The 14,302-nt window shown below is 40.6% G+C and overlaps 1 protein-coding gene across 1 annotated transcript in view; it reads right to left on the bottom strand.

The window, feature by feature from the left end:
* The window catches only part of atxn1a (ataxin 1a), a 93,350-nt gene that overhangs the window by 62,060 nt on the left and 16,988 nt on the right, over positions 1-14,302 (bottom strand). The window contains exon 2 of the mRNA XM_010777435.1: positions 4,295-4,476. The gene's annotated coding sequence lies outside the window, so the exon portion shown is untranslated. The remainder of the gene's footprint in view (positions 1-4,294; positions 4,477-14,302) is intronic.

Genomic DNA, 14,302 nt, shown 5'->3' on the forward strand with positions numbered 1-14,302 from the left:
GGGCTGTTATTGAAAGTGTTTAAGTGCTGGAAATATGCTCATTGGATAATAGTTTGCAGGGTGCTTTTAATTGCCTCCTCGATTTAATGCAATTTACGTATTTTTATTGTTTGCTCTCTCTCTTTAACGTGCATATACAACGTCATTATCGTGGTCTGCACAAACTTATCATCATGCGTGTATTCTGCTAACTGCACTGTCCATAACTATTTGATAGGAATACATTTCTAGCCTAGGCTATTTCCTTGTTTTTCGGTGATTTAGTGGGCTCGTTTGTGGGATGTTGCGGATGAGTTTCACCGAGACCGCCTACTCTGAACAACCAATCACCGTACTGACCGCTTCTAAACTCATGCACGAGAATCGACGTCATCCATAGCAACGGCGCGTCACTCTTAGTTCACTCTTAGTGATTTATCCTTAGTATGAGTAGGTCTCAGCGGCTTTGTGAATAACTTTTAAGAAAAAACTCCTACGTAAAATGTTTTAGCGCGAGTTAGGAGCACTCCTAGCGGTAAGATAAAATCCTTTGTGAATACGGCCCCAGTACACTTAGTAACATATTCCCAGACATTTGTGTAAATAATTTGAAAAACATGGCTGGGCAAACCTGTTACTGACCATTAAATAACTCAACTAACTTACACTAAATTATCATAATTGCACATTTAACCACCATTTAATTATATTTGTTTAATCACCCCATTCTTTAAAATAGTAATATTTGTTCAAATGTGGCTGAAAACAGCAATCCCAGTCTACAACCATATGTCAATAATACAATATTGACATGTAATTTTCCCCCTAAGTATAGACATTGTGCGATGAACCAATATAAGATAAATAGTCTTCTGGATAATCTTTGTATTACCGTGCTTTACACAAAAAGTAAAATAGTTCTTTCCCTAAAGTTAAAAAGAACAAAAAACAGACAAGTTTAATAGTCATGCCATGCATTGTTTACCAGAGTCTAATTAACACGCACTCATACAAGCAGGATTGACCTTTAACACACTCGAGGAGCACTACCTTTACTCACATTCAAAGGGAAAGTGTAATATGTATGTATGACATGCAGTGAGCTCTGTCTCTTGTAACATAAGCTTATTCTACAGTTTCACTTATTGTAAGCCATGAGGAGAGAACATAAGGCACATGCCGAACATCCTGACGCTTTTGTTAAAGCTTAAGTGATTGTATTCTGACTACATCTTCAACAGGCACTTAGACAAATATGGATCCATCCCCTATAGAGGAGGCTGACCGACTCTATATGGTCCCTCCATTAACAGCCATTTTCTGACATGTGTTGATCACGGGGAATTACCGCCCAGCGTCATTGTTTGACTGTCAGCCCTCCATCTGCTCATTTCTGAGGCGTTCTGCTCAGAGAAAAACAACTGTCAACGGTACATTTACAAAAGCGAATGAAGGCAGAAAGAAGCCGGGAGTGTAAATGTGTAATCACCATTCTGCAAGAGTGACGGGTGAATAAAGGAGGAGACAGGGAGGAGAGACGGAGGGCAAGGAAAGGTGGGATCTTTGTGAGTGAGAAAGAAACAAAAACAAAATGTATAAGACTACTTTATATTCTGAAATTTCATTTATTTATCTCCCTTCTTTCATCTGTATATTACCTTTCCTTTACACTTTCTCTCAGAAGCTCTCCTAAATGTACACCTCCCCTCTCTGAATTGGTACATCATTAATTTAATTAACTAATTAGTCTGTACTTCAAAACATATTTGTATAGTTATGAAGATAAGTCCCCAGGCAGGCTGGCAGCAAATCTAATGATGCTGTTGGTGAGTCAAGTGTAACCATATATTTCTGAAGGGTATAAACAAAATAATGTTTCGTCAAAAGCAGCTGCAACTCGTAAGAGACTCCAAAGACACTTCTCTTTGAGTTTAGTGATTTATTTGAACCAATTCATCGTCTGAATATCTGTAAATTCATGGAAATGTGTAAAAACATCCAGCCTGTATTTTCTGTTTTTGTGAAATATCTTTACCTCATATCCTGTCTTGAAATGCTTCAAAATCTGAGATGCTGAAGGCACAACGAGCAGCAGAAAGCAGAGGACACGGGATTGGTCACAGCCGAGTCTTAGGACAGAGGAAAGGACATGAGAGAGGAGACGAAAAGGCAGGGATTGGCTTTCTCAGTGTCCTCAGTAAGCCCCTCTATTCAGTCTACTCTCCCCCATAGGAGAGCTGCAGCACACAGCTGGTGAGACGGAGATAAAGGGCTGATGTGTGGAGGGTGAGGAAACAGAGAGAAGGAAGAGAGGAGGCAGCTCAGATAAAGAGAGGATAGAGACTAAGTGAAATGGAGGGAGTTTAGAGGGAGAGAAGACATCAGTGGGAAGGTCAGGAAAGCAAAGGATACAATCAGACAAATCACATGGAGGAAGAGAGGGGGGGGGGAGCTCAGACAGGCCCAGACAAGTTTATCCTCTACAGGAAAACACAGACACAAACACACATCAGTTCTTCTGACTATGCTATGTTACAACTCCAACACTGACAGCTAACTGCAGCCAAAACTATATTAAATTATGGATTAATATGACGATCATTTGTTCTATAAAATGTCAAATAACTGTGAAATATGTCCATCCCTGTCTTTACATTTATTTATTTTTGTCAGTACAACACCGAGAGACTTTGGGTTTCATGATATACTGTAAAGCAAAGAAAAGCAGGACATCTCCATATGGGATAGGGATGAACACATCTGCCTTTTGTATGAAAAATATGTTTAATGATTAATCCATGGCAATTATTTGTTGGTCTTCTTTGCAGATCTAAAGCAGATAAGATAACTAGTGCTGGGTTTACCAATCTAATAATGTTCTCTTTCTCTTGTCAGTGGATCATCTGAAAACAATGTGATAATGCCTCTCATTGTTGTGAAGAAAAGTCAGTTAAGTCTGCTGATCTACAGTCCCTTTCACATCTGTTATTCTGCTCATCCACAGCATGTCATGCAACACCTCGCTGCATCTCATGTTTTTATCTGGTGTCACATGAAAGAGCTCATGAAAAGAAAGTACTTTCGCAACACTACAACTAGAGTTTGTATGTAATAAAAACATTTTTTAAATGTAGAAACAGCTGAAAAAGAAGCGTCTTGTACTCATTGCATAATCACTCTGTGGTCACTTGATTCCATGGCTTTTTGACAAAATAATTGAAATATGATCTGTCAGCAAAGTTACAACTCCTATTGGCAGTCTGATTGATCAGGGAAATTTAATTATTATGGAAATGCCTGGTTACCAAATGATCTTGCATTAGTATTTCAATCTCTTATGCAAGCTTATATGACCACTATGTAAATACTGTAGTTTAAAATTAGCAGTTTATGTTTTGTTATCACAAAAGCTCCACTGTGCTGCGGTTTGTTTGTGATGTGAATGCAGAGTTTGATTGTTGGTTGGACAAACTAACCAAACGTTTGTTGCCCCTTTAACACCAATGTGGTTCCAGGGCCGGTTCGGAGCTAGAGCCTGAAAAGCACTGGTTTTTCCTGTTCACACCCCAGCGGAGCCAGCTCTAAGCTCCGGAATCCGGTTTGTTTCAAGCACCAAAACATTGTCGGTCTAGAAGCAGGAACCGCATATGTCACGCTTATGTCGGAGGGGGGCGAGATTAACCTGAGCTAACAGTTAAAGGCGAGTACGGCAAATAAAAGTTGTAACAAGCAGTAGCGCTGAGCAAAGTGACTAGAAAGCAACCACACACACACTTTATAAAGTCAGGCAACACTAACCAGGCTTCGTGTGATTCTGTTTATTTGTACCTTACTTTGACCATCCGTTTGCTGTTATCTATCATTGTGGAGAGCAGGCTATCGGATGGAATCAATACATGGGCTGCACAGGTTGTCATGTCCGACTATCACAAGTAGAATCATAATGAAAAATTACGCCGGTAAAATGTGCCTGTAGAAAACGGCTTATGCCACAATAGGATAGCAACAAGTAGTCATGATTAAAACCAACACGATCATCGACCCGACGCAGTCCCCCACTGTTGTTGTAGTGAGCGCCGTTGGGGAGAAAATCAGCGACGTAAACGGTGACGTCATGGTGCAGCAGTGGCAGCACCAGTCTGGCTCTGGGCGGTGTGAACAAAAAGGGGGCTGAAAAGAAGAACCGGTTCCGAACCAGAAAAGCATGAGCACGGAGCTAGAACGGGAACTGCGTTGGTGTGAAAGGGGCGTATGTGATTATCTGATCTGAACCAAACACATATTATGGGTTAGACTCTTTCTGCCTTCTCCCTACCTGAGCGGGGGGGCAGAGCTTCCTGGGTGGAGGAGGTGGGGCCTGCTGCTCAGTGGAGAGCTGCCAACCGACTGGAGCTGCACTTCCTGCTGTGAAGTCTGGATCTCTCCACCAATGGGAGGGCAGCACTCCGGATGCCTGTCTGTCCACGTCTGTCTGTCTGCAGGCTCTGTCACCATTCCCTACAGGGAGACACAGCGGAAACATTAACACCATTTTCTAAGTGTTCCTGATATGGCTTTTTATTCTTCTACAATAGCTCAATTATCACTGCATAATAAGCAGAACCCCTGCTATGTGATAACAATCATCAGCTTAACCTTTAGCCAAATGTTATTTTCCAAATGAAGAATGTATTCATCTGTTCAGTTAGCTCTATAATGTTACCAAGATGGTTTATTAATATTTCAACACTGACATTGATGAAAAACATAAAAGCAACATCAATGGGTGTGCTTTTTGCAACATTTAGCTATACCAACACTCTCTTAATTCTCTTATAAGAGAAGCAAACTGTTGCCTTTTGGATGCACATTAATTGCAAACATAGGCTTGACCTGACAGAGTCCCCCAGAGCACAAGGTTTAAAAGTAACATCTGTATGTTAGTATCTGATAGTGGACGAAATCTTTTTTTTCTTACAGGTCTGTTATAATGCATGTGCGTCTGTAATTGTCTGTACTTTTAGATTTTTAACTGTAGTTATCACTGTCTCCCTGCAACTCCCTACCTCTTTCTCTCTCTCAGGATTATTCAGAACAAACACCCATGCTATTTATATACCAACGCCCTATCGGCATGGCAACCACGCTTTGTTTACCCGCATGAGACACTGCTTTGAGGCGTGTGTCCTCCTCAGAGAGAAAAAAGAAAAACATTAGGAGGCATTAAGGTCTCTTTCATAAACTTTGTTAACTATCTGGTGAGGACAATGTCTCCCTTTGACCAAATGCCTCCGGTAAACTGGGAGCAAATATGATTAAATGGAAAGCAAACTAGTATTGTTCTAGAAACAAAATGTTGTTGTTGGTTTTTCTGATGTTTGGTTCTTAGCCTGATGGAGAATTAATGTTAAATTGAATTCTGAGCTAAAGTGGTTAATGTGTTTTCCTTAAAAGCACAGATAAACATGTGACACACTGATTCAATGCAGTTCCATAAAGCTCTTTTATATAAACTGTTAGTTGACCATAATAATAAACTCATAAATACAATGTATTTGTGTCCTGTTAAAACACTTCTCTTACAACAGTACCCCACTTCTCTTTTTTCTACTCTGGATTATCATAATTAAAGAACATAAATACTATTTAAGAAGTGAGTTAAACACTTAAGAGTTTCAGCACTCCCTAATCTTCCGTTTACAACTACAATGCAAAGCTCCTCATATCAAACTACTCCAGTGATTTTGCAGTAGCTTGGAGCATAAGACTCTGGTATCATGTGTCACGCAGGTGTAAATCTATTTTTATGACCTTGTTGCAGGGTGTTCCTGTAATGGAGCGAGTTAATCTTCTCTTGGTAAATAAATGTAGCAAAGTGCCTCATTTGATGCTCAAGCACAGAACTAAATGCTCCATGCGAGCGTCAAGCGTACTCGTCTCACTTACAGTAGCCCCGGAGGCTGTTACCATAGCGACAAAAACACGTACCAAGGTCACGGGCCGGATCGGAGCATTAGGTTGAACCCTGACACAAGGTATCGTCTTGGCAACACAAAATTAGGTCATGTGACAACGAGGCCCTGGGGACAGGCATGATACTAAAGCACACTTTATCTTGTTTGTTCCAAGTTCAGACAAACTCAATAAACACACTCTCACGCGGGCATGCAGGCATGTGAAACCTGTATAACATCTTGTATACAAATAAATACATACAGGATAAAAACTCATACACACACTAACAAAACAGAGAGTAGAACAAAAGACTTGAACACACAAGATGAATACCTTGATAACACAGCTTTAGCAGAGAAGGCACAGTAATTATATAACATGTTGTTATCAAAAAGTATATGTACAATAAGCTGTGTGTATTTGAGAGAGTGTTGTCATTCACAAGATCAGCATACCGTCTGCTTCATGCTCTCTGACTTGTGACCGTCATGCTGTACAGGATGTTACCTGAATGTGAATTCAAATGAAACTCATCACCCATTTAAGTCGATGTTGCTTTAAACATGCTCAACTTTGAGTTAAATATTGAAAATGCAATCATTAAAAATTATTTAAAATCAGGAAATATCTGAAGAAAATCAAATTGAAAAATAAGTACACAATATTATCAATGCAAGCTTTCTAAATATTTCCATTTTGGTCAATATACCAACACGTGTTTCAGTTTCTGTGTACAAAATGGCTTAAAATATTATTGGTAGATTAAAAACTTTATTAGGATTGTAAATGTATCCACTCTTATCAGTGTCACAACACTGTCCCTCGCTTAAAGTCAAGATGGAAACGATGATTACACAAATAGAGATGAATATATCTCTTATAGGGCAATGCTTTGGTGGATCAGAACATATGAGGGGAGGGATTCATCTGCAGACACTCTGGTTCAAGAGAGCACTTTGGATGGCAGATTTGAGCAATGAAAAAGGCTCAAATGTTTAGAAAGGTAAGGCAATTATTTAGCCTGGCTAAAATTGCTTTTGCTTCTGAAGTTGTTGACCACTAGTGGCCCCTGACAGCCTTTTTAGAGGAGTCCACTATCCAGTATGGTATAAAACAGTCAATAACATGGAGAGGTTTTCGAACATACATTCATAAATGGACACAACAAAATATTAGGAATGACATGTGAGATTAGCCGCAGACAGAGAGAGAAAGACACACACAAACTCATTGACACATACAAAGATACTCTCACACACACACACCAAACACATACTCTGCCCAGAGGCTAACACCTAGCGCAGACGATAAGGCACCACACGAACCAATGAAATACATGAAGCACATTAAGTACATGCTTCTTAGAAATAGTCATTCTGGAAGTCATTCACCTGCTTTAAACACCCATAAAATCATTACCTCTTACCACTCTTATGCAATATATTATACAGTGCAGTCTATTAAACTGCCTCCTCTCATAAATTAAAATATATCTTTCAATTTCAGGTTTTGAAAGAATACAGGGACAAAGCTTTCACCTGGTTTCATCTTGTGGAAAATTGTACCAAATATCTACCCACACACACAAACACACAAACACAAAACTGCAGGTTTTTCCTCCTACTCAGCAGCCTAGGATTCAGTTCCCTGTCCGTCACACCACACACTCAATAAAACTGGCAGCTTGGGTGTGTGTTTCCGTGTGTGTGGTTGTGTGTCCATTTGCACCTATGAAACCATGCCCAGCCCCTTTGCCCAGCCCCTTTCATACTGCTTTTATTTCATACTATATTTTATATTTTCAAATTACCAATTAACCCAGCATTGCTCTCTATAATAAAGCTTCAGGAGCCAGTTTAGATGTTCGACAACGCCAGAGGGTGTCAGTCCTTGAACAAATGCTTTATAAAGTAAACTGAGCCTGTCCCTGTTGTTGGGATTTAGACTGCACTCATTTGGTTGCTGGATAACACCAGATAAGGTTAACGTTAATAACATTTGAATGTCTGGCATACAGAAAATTAATTGAAAGTCTCATAGGTTTCCTGTAGTTAAGAACCTGTTACATTCTGTTCAAAGTGTGGCCTTCAGAGGGTTAAGCAACGTGCGCGCGCGTGTGCGTGCGTGTGTGCGCGTGCGCGTGCGTGCGTGCGTGCGTGCGTGTAAAAAGGGAGCAGTCAGTATCTCTTGCAGTATTGCACCCTGACCTAGCTCGTCTGGCTAATGCTTCTCTCAATATCCACACTACAAGACAGAGTTACACATGAAAGAAGTCCCTTGGTATTTAGGGCTTGTGTTATTACTGTATTTTATACTAAACTTAAATATCTCTGTCCATTTTCATGTCAAATCAGTGTATTTATCCGCACATTATTAGCTTTTTGCTTTTATTTATGAGATTCAATTAGTTCAGATGTTTCACAGGAGGCTCAGAGGGCAGTCCATGCTCCCTTGTGGGCTTGTTTGGCTTCATAAGCATGTCCTTCCTTATGCTGCCTTTGTTCTCTATTTGTATCTTTGTTTGTAGACGAGACATTTTTTTTTCATAAGCAGAACAAATGCACCAGAAGGCAACTGTCCTCAGAAGGGAATTCCACTGAAGCTTTCTATGACTTGGCTTTCCTGCAAAAGATTCACTGCAACTAACGGGCTGTTTTTCTCGTTGAAAATGCATCATAAGTGTCGGCGTCCAAGGACTGAGGAAAGTGCAGCGTTGCAAAGTTCTTGGAGTGCTCTGCAGGCTCTGGGTTCACTGGCTGCATACAACAAGACCAGCATCAGACCGTCCAACAATAGCTCGGTTGGACGAACACAACCGTGTGTGCACCTGCCTGCATCTACGTCAGAGACCAACAACAGCCATGTACAGTATGAGCTATTAAAGCGACCCCATCAATGAACAATGTTTGTATAAAATGCTGATTCATGCACCTGAGACTCTCCAAAAAGCACAATTTCATCAAGCCATTACATATGACATAACTTAGGAACAGAAAATGAGCAATGGACACATATAAGATAAGATGGACGTTTATCAATCCCCATGGGATAATTCAGTAGTTTAAACAGCAACAGGGTGAAATTGAAAAACAGGACAGCACATATTATTTACACAAGATTAAAGATTAATTAAAATGAAAGATACAATTAAAAAAATTCCTCACATGTGCTGAACTAATTTTCCTTATAAATCTAAAACATATTACTTAATATTATAAAGTTATTAGCACTACCCTCAATTTGTGTTATTCTTTTTCAATCTGGAAATGTATCACCTGTATTAATTGTTTCGTAAGTATTGTTGAGGGCAAATGTTTTAGCAAAACCAGGCCTCATTATTATCTAAATGAATAATACACAACAGCTTTGGCAATACCTTTCTGTGAGCCAATATGTCGTTAGAGCTCATCATACATTCAAACTTGAGAAAAGTATGCGAGGAAAAGAGAGAAAAGGAAGATCAACACAGAAAATGCAACACAGCAAAATCACAAACTACCTCCTAGTTATGTAACTCTCTCACTAACCATTGCCATTATCATGCAGGTCAAACTTCAGCTCTCTTAAAACCGCCCAAATGTGCTTCTGTGTACATGACGATCACGCTTCACCCTGCTGATAAACACACACACACGTCCACACTCCCATTCATACAGTACACGTGCATACACAGCCCAGACAGCAGAGATAGGAGGGCAGCTTAAAGAGACAATGAACACATCTTAGATAAAGCAGACTGGCGTACAAAGAGAAACGAAGATTAAAAACCTCTCTTGCTCCTTTTTTGTCAGTGTGCACAGAATTAAGACGACACTGGGAAAACTGCTGTCTGGTAAAATGACTGCAGAGGTTTAGCTGGCTCACTTTGAGACTCCCCTGCGGGACTTTAATTGAGCTTCTCCTGATGTCATTAAACGTCTTATGAAATAGCAACAGCTGTTTAATGCCATGATGTGATCTAGTAACTTCACGAAGGATTTTACAAAGTCAACTCAACAAACTATCAAGGTCGCACTTGAAATGTTCCACCTTTAGATGTCCTTATTCTGTGAAAGCTATAATTTGAATGCATTTCTTCAGTGTTAATGTTTGCAGTTGATACACCCGTAAACCAGAGGATTTGAGGTTTAAATCAAATCAAGCATCCTTCTTATCTCATGACTTCTCCTCCTCATCCTTTGTAGGTACTCTTCCTCTTTCATCTCCTAAGATCTCATATTCTTTCACCATCCTTCCTCTCTTGCACTAGAATTCTCCTGGGCAACACATAACAACACCACGGTGACACGTGACAGGGATGCAAGCGGAGGGAATAAAACACAGAACTCACACACACACTCCACGCTGTGTGCTGCAGAGAAGAAGTGTGTGTGGGATAAAAACATGAAGAAACAGAGTGAGCGACAGATGAAGGGAGTCCTCCATTGCTCTTCTGTAAGTGTGCATGTATGTACAGTATTTACCCTCTGAACACACACGTGTGTGAGGGGCCAACATGTGTTAGTGAGACTGACAGGGTGAATCAAACGCAGAACATCAGAGCGCTCCGCTGCCACCTGAGGGAATTACTCAGCATTCCTCAGTCGGGGCGCGTTAGCCCGGAGATGCAGGAGTCGCGGGGAGCGTGTCTTTGATCGCCCCCCTAAGATTCCCCCATTGGGACACGGGGGATACGCTGGGAGGGGGGGCTCGCACACACACAAAATCACATCTTTAAAGTGGTACACACGTGTGCTCACAAACTGGGTTCTCCCACTTCCTTTTTTCCAAACATTCAAAAGATATGTGCAGCCCACGCATGCATAGTAATTATGCTTTTGATCATGTTTATAGTCTTTTCTCCGTCTATCATCACACACAGTACCAAGGAAAGTGTTATACGGGAAGCTAATTGTCTTCTTTTCATATCATCCCTCTGTTATTTTAACACACACACTTTGCAGACCAACTTCATGAGCATCAACTCAGAAAGAAAACACAGAATAAAATGAACCAAACATCTAAATATAAAGTATTTACTTTCCAGCAGTAATCTGACAGTGAAGACGGCAGGTATAATGGCCGGATGTCTCTCTGTACACACACATGTTGTACCTCCGCATAACAGCGAGGGGATACAAGCTGTTGCTGTAAGAGAGGTGTCATGAGACCCCATTTAACTGCTTGACACAAACTTCTAGTCCCACTCGCCTCCACAATTTCATTCCTGTCAAAGCGTCAGGAAGTCAACCTATTCCCTTTTTCTTGTCAGTCATGCTTTTAACTGTGGGAGAAAGCGGTTAATGTATAATGGCTTGATTGCTTATATAAGTCATCAAGTTCATTGGTTAGGGACAAAAGAAAACCTGCAATTGTGGTGGCAAACTTTTTATTCTATAAAAGATCAACCAGATAGGGGGATGGGATCGTTTGGTTTTTTCATAGTGAGCAGACATACAGAAAACCTAAATGCAGGCTATCAAACCACAGAAAACAGCTGTCAAACTGGTTTGTAATTAAGGATGTTCATGTCACTCATCACTCAGCTGATGAACAGGGCTCAGCAGGCGGACATGCCCCTGCACATAGGGCAACATATCTTAGATTACATTATAACATCATTGTTCTGATGGTAAATTAGTTAAATTGCCTTAATATTGGTACGTACAGTACATATATTTTTGTATCAGCGAGGAGATGGGCTTATTTCAAAACTTCCATTACCCATTCAGCCCAAAACGAAAAAAGGCTTCTTTTTTTGAAGGCAAATCAAATTGATTAGACAGCATATAGGGAAGATTAGACGATGCTATTTCAGGTTTAGCAATAGGCCAGAAATTAAGAAAATGAAAAGGATTTTGCGTTCTGAACAAGTTGCTTTCAAATATTGTGAGAAGAATTAAGTCAGGAGGAAAATAAACATTAGAAGTTTGCATCTTTCATGTATCTTGAATGCACCAAATACTTCATTCCCCTTCTGTGCACACGGAGGTGAGTGGGCTTTAAGCAGTTCTTACGGGGTTCACAGCACGACCTTAGGAAGTCACAGGCATACGTCATCCAGCACCGCGGCTGTGGCAGATCCTGCTGGCAGCACAGGTGCTCACATGCACACACTTAACACACCGTACAGACACACACTCACTCACACACACACACTCGGCCAGGACACTGCAGGTACCCCCCCCCTCCCAACCCCACAAATGTACATTAGCACGCACATAAAGATGCACACACAGACACACACAGAGTGCAGGTGCTCACACCAGCTGTCCCTGGAGACCCTGCTATATGAGGTCCGATGACCAGGACAGAGAGGACAAAGGAACAGAGAAGGAGGACCGAACAGACGCCAACACTGACAGGTGTGCGTGTGTGTGTGCGTGCGTGCGTGCGTATGTGTGTACTATGTGTGTGTGGCTCACGTCCAACACGCTGCACTGCCCTTAACCCAAATAAAGTCTGGTTATCTTTGTTTAACCTTGACTGTTGGTGCTGTGTGTGTGTGTACATGTGGGAAGGTGAGTGTTTGTATACTATGACCTTGGTGGATGCCAAGTCATCAACAAATATCAGGGGAATAAATATTTATAAAACTGGCCCTTTAAGAATTCTGAATACAAAGAGAGTAATGAGGCATTTCAGGCCGGTACAGTTGTTTTGTAATTTCACTTATTTTGTGGTTTGTGAGCTGAGCGATTATTTTATTTATCTATTTCTCTGTACAGCACTTTGGTCTGGAGGTTTCAAAGTAATTTACAATAAACCTGTATTGTATTGTATTGTGTGACTTAAGGTCATGTGATTGTGGTGTCAGGCAGCTGACATGACATGGCATAAAGCGGTCTTTCCTGTCACTCCTACAAAGAGTGACGCTCGGTTGTGTAACCAAGGTCGCAGGGTGAGAGCGGCTAACGTAGCGTAGCCACACCCTGTCTGCCTGTTAGCATTCCATAGTGAGCTACACTGTCAATAGATGTCAGGCAGGAGATGTACAGCAAGGCTCAGACACGTCTACTGTGACCTCTCCTCTCTCTGCACAGAAGATCCACGAGAAAATGCAAATATCCCAGGCAGATTGTAGAGAAAGATAACAAATACCACTTGCTTTGACTCCATTATGCAGATTTTTTAGGTCTAACATGACTATGCACTTATGATAAAGGCATTTCATTGTTTAAAAAGAGAGCGCTACTGTATGGAGTTTTTTTAGGTGATGTATGCATGTATTAGTCAAATTAGACTGATCAAATGCCAGCATTGTTTACCTTTTATTCCCATGACCATCGACACATGGAAGAACATTTACAAAAGGTTTGTTTATATGTTGCACAAAGGAAGAAACAGGAATAAAGGGATCCCCACTGAGCCAAACCACACATAATTTTAACATTTATAAATGCATAATATACCCACAAACAAACTGCATCTAAAAAGGAGCTACCCCTGTCCTAAAGTGCTCCTTCGGTGCCTACTGAGGGAACTAACACTGCTCTATTTTTAAAGATGAAAGCTACCTTGAGGCGAAAACGGTTATCACAGAGACATGGTATCACTTGATATTGAAAAATAAATATCTGATACAAGATAGGAAATGCAATGCATCTATAATAATCCTCTATATATCACATACAACACAGGGCTCCACATGAGAGGCGTGCTGAAGCATCTGTGTATTATATTGTGTTCTTTAGGAGTACAGTAGCGCAGCTGCTTGTGGCAGCATGTTGAGATGGGTGTTAGTCACAGGGATGGGCCTCGTGGGGCTACACACTGCTACAAGGTCATACTGAGATTATAATGTGACGGTCTGACTAAAGAAATGCTCAGACAAACACACACAGGCACAATGATAGAGATTGTGAGCAAAACGTATTTGAGATTTAAGAATGAATTAAGAATGCATTTTAGCTACTAATACAGTAAGTATTGTTAAAACCTTTGTATGTCACTTGTATTCTCTCAAGAACAAAAAAATGCATTTTAGGATCATCTATCTCAAAGCAGAAAATAATAATCATTATTTAAATATCCTTTACAATAACATAATGTATATAAATATCAAATGTAGGTTTTATGTCCGTCACTTTTTGTATCATAATCTCAAAAAATGCAATTATTTTTAAAAAGCATACAATCCAGTGCATAACTGCTAAGAAAACCAGTTGCAGTAAAAAGGTTGAAATGAGGACAGTGACACTGTGAGCAACTCTGCATCTCTGAGTACAGAAAAGAAACACATGTGCATGAGAGAGAAAAAACACACACACTCACAGTTCAGGGAGTTCTAAGTGCAATCTCTGACACATACTGTACCGAACCCCTCTCTCACGCTCACATATTATTACACGTACAGTACACACACACACACACACACACACACACACACTGAGACTCGACCAAGGCACAC

Source organism: Notothenia coriiceps, unplaced genomic scaffold (assembly GCF_000735185.1).
Source record: "Notothenia coriiceps isolate Sejong01 unplaced genomic scaffold, NC01 NC01_scaffold00018246, whole genome shotgun sequence".
NCBI lineage: Eukaryota > Metazoa > Chordata > Actinopteri > Perciformes > Nototheniidae > Notothenia > Notothenia coriiceps.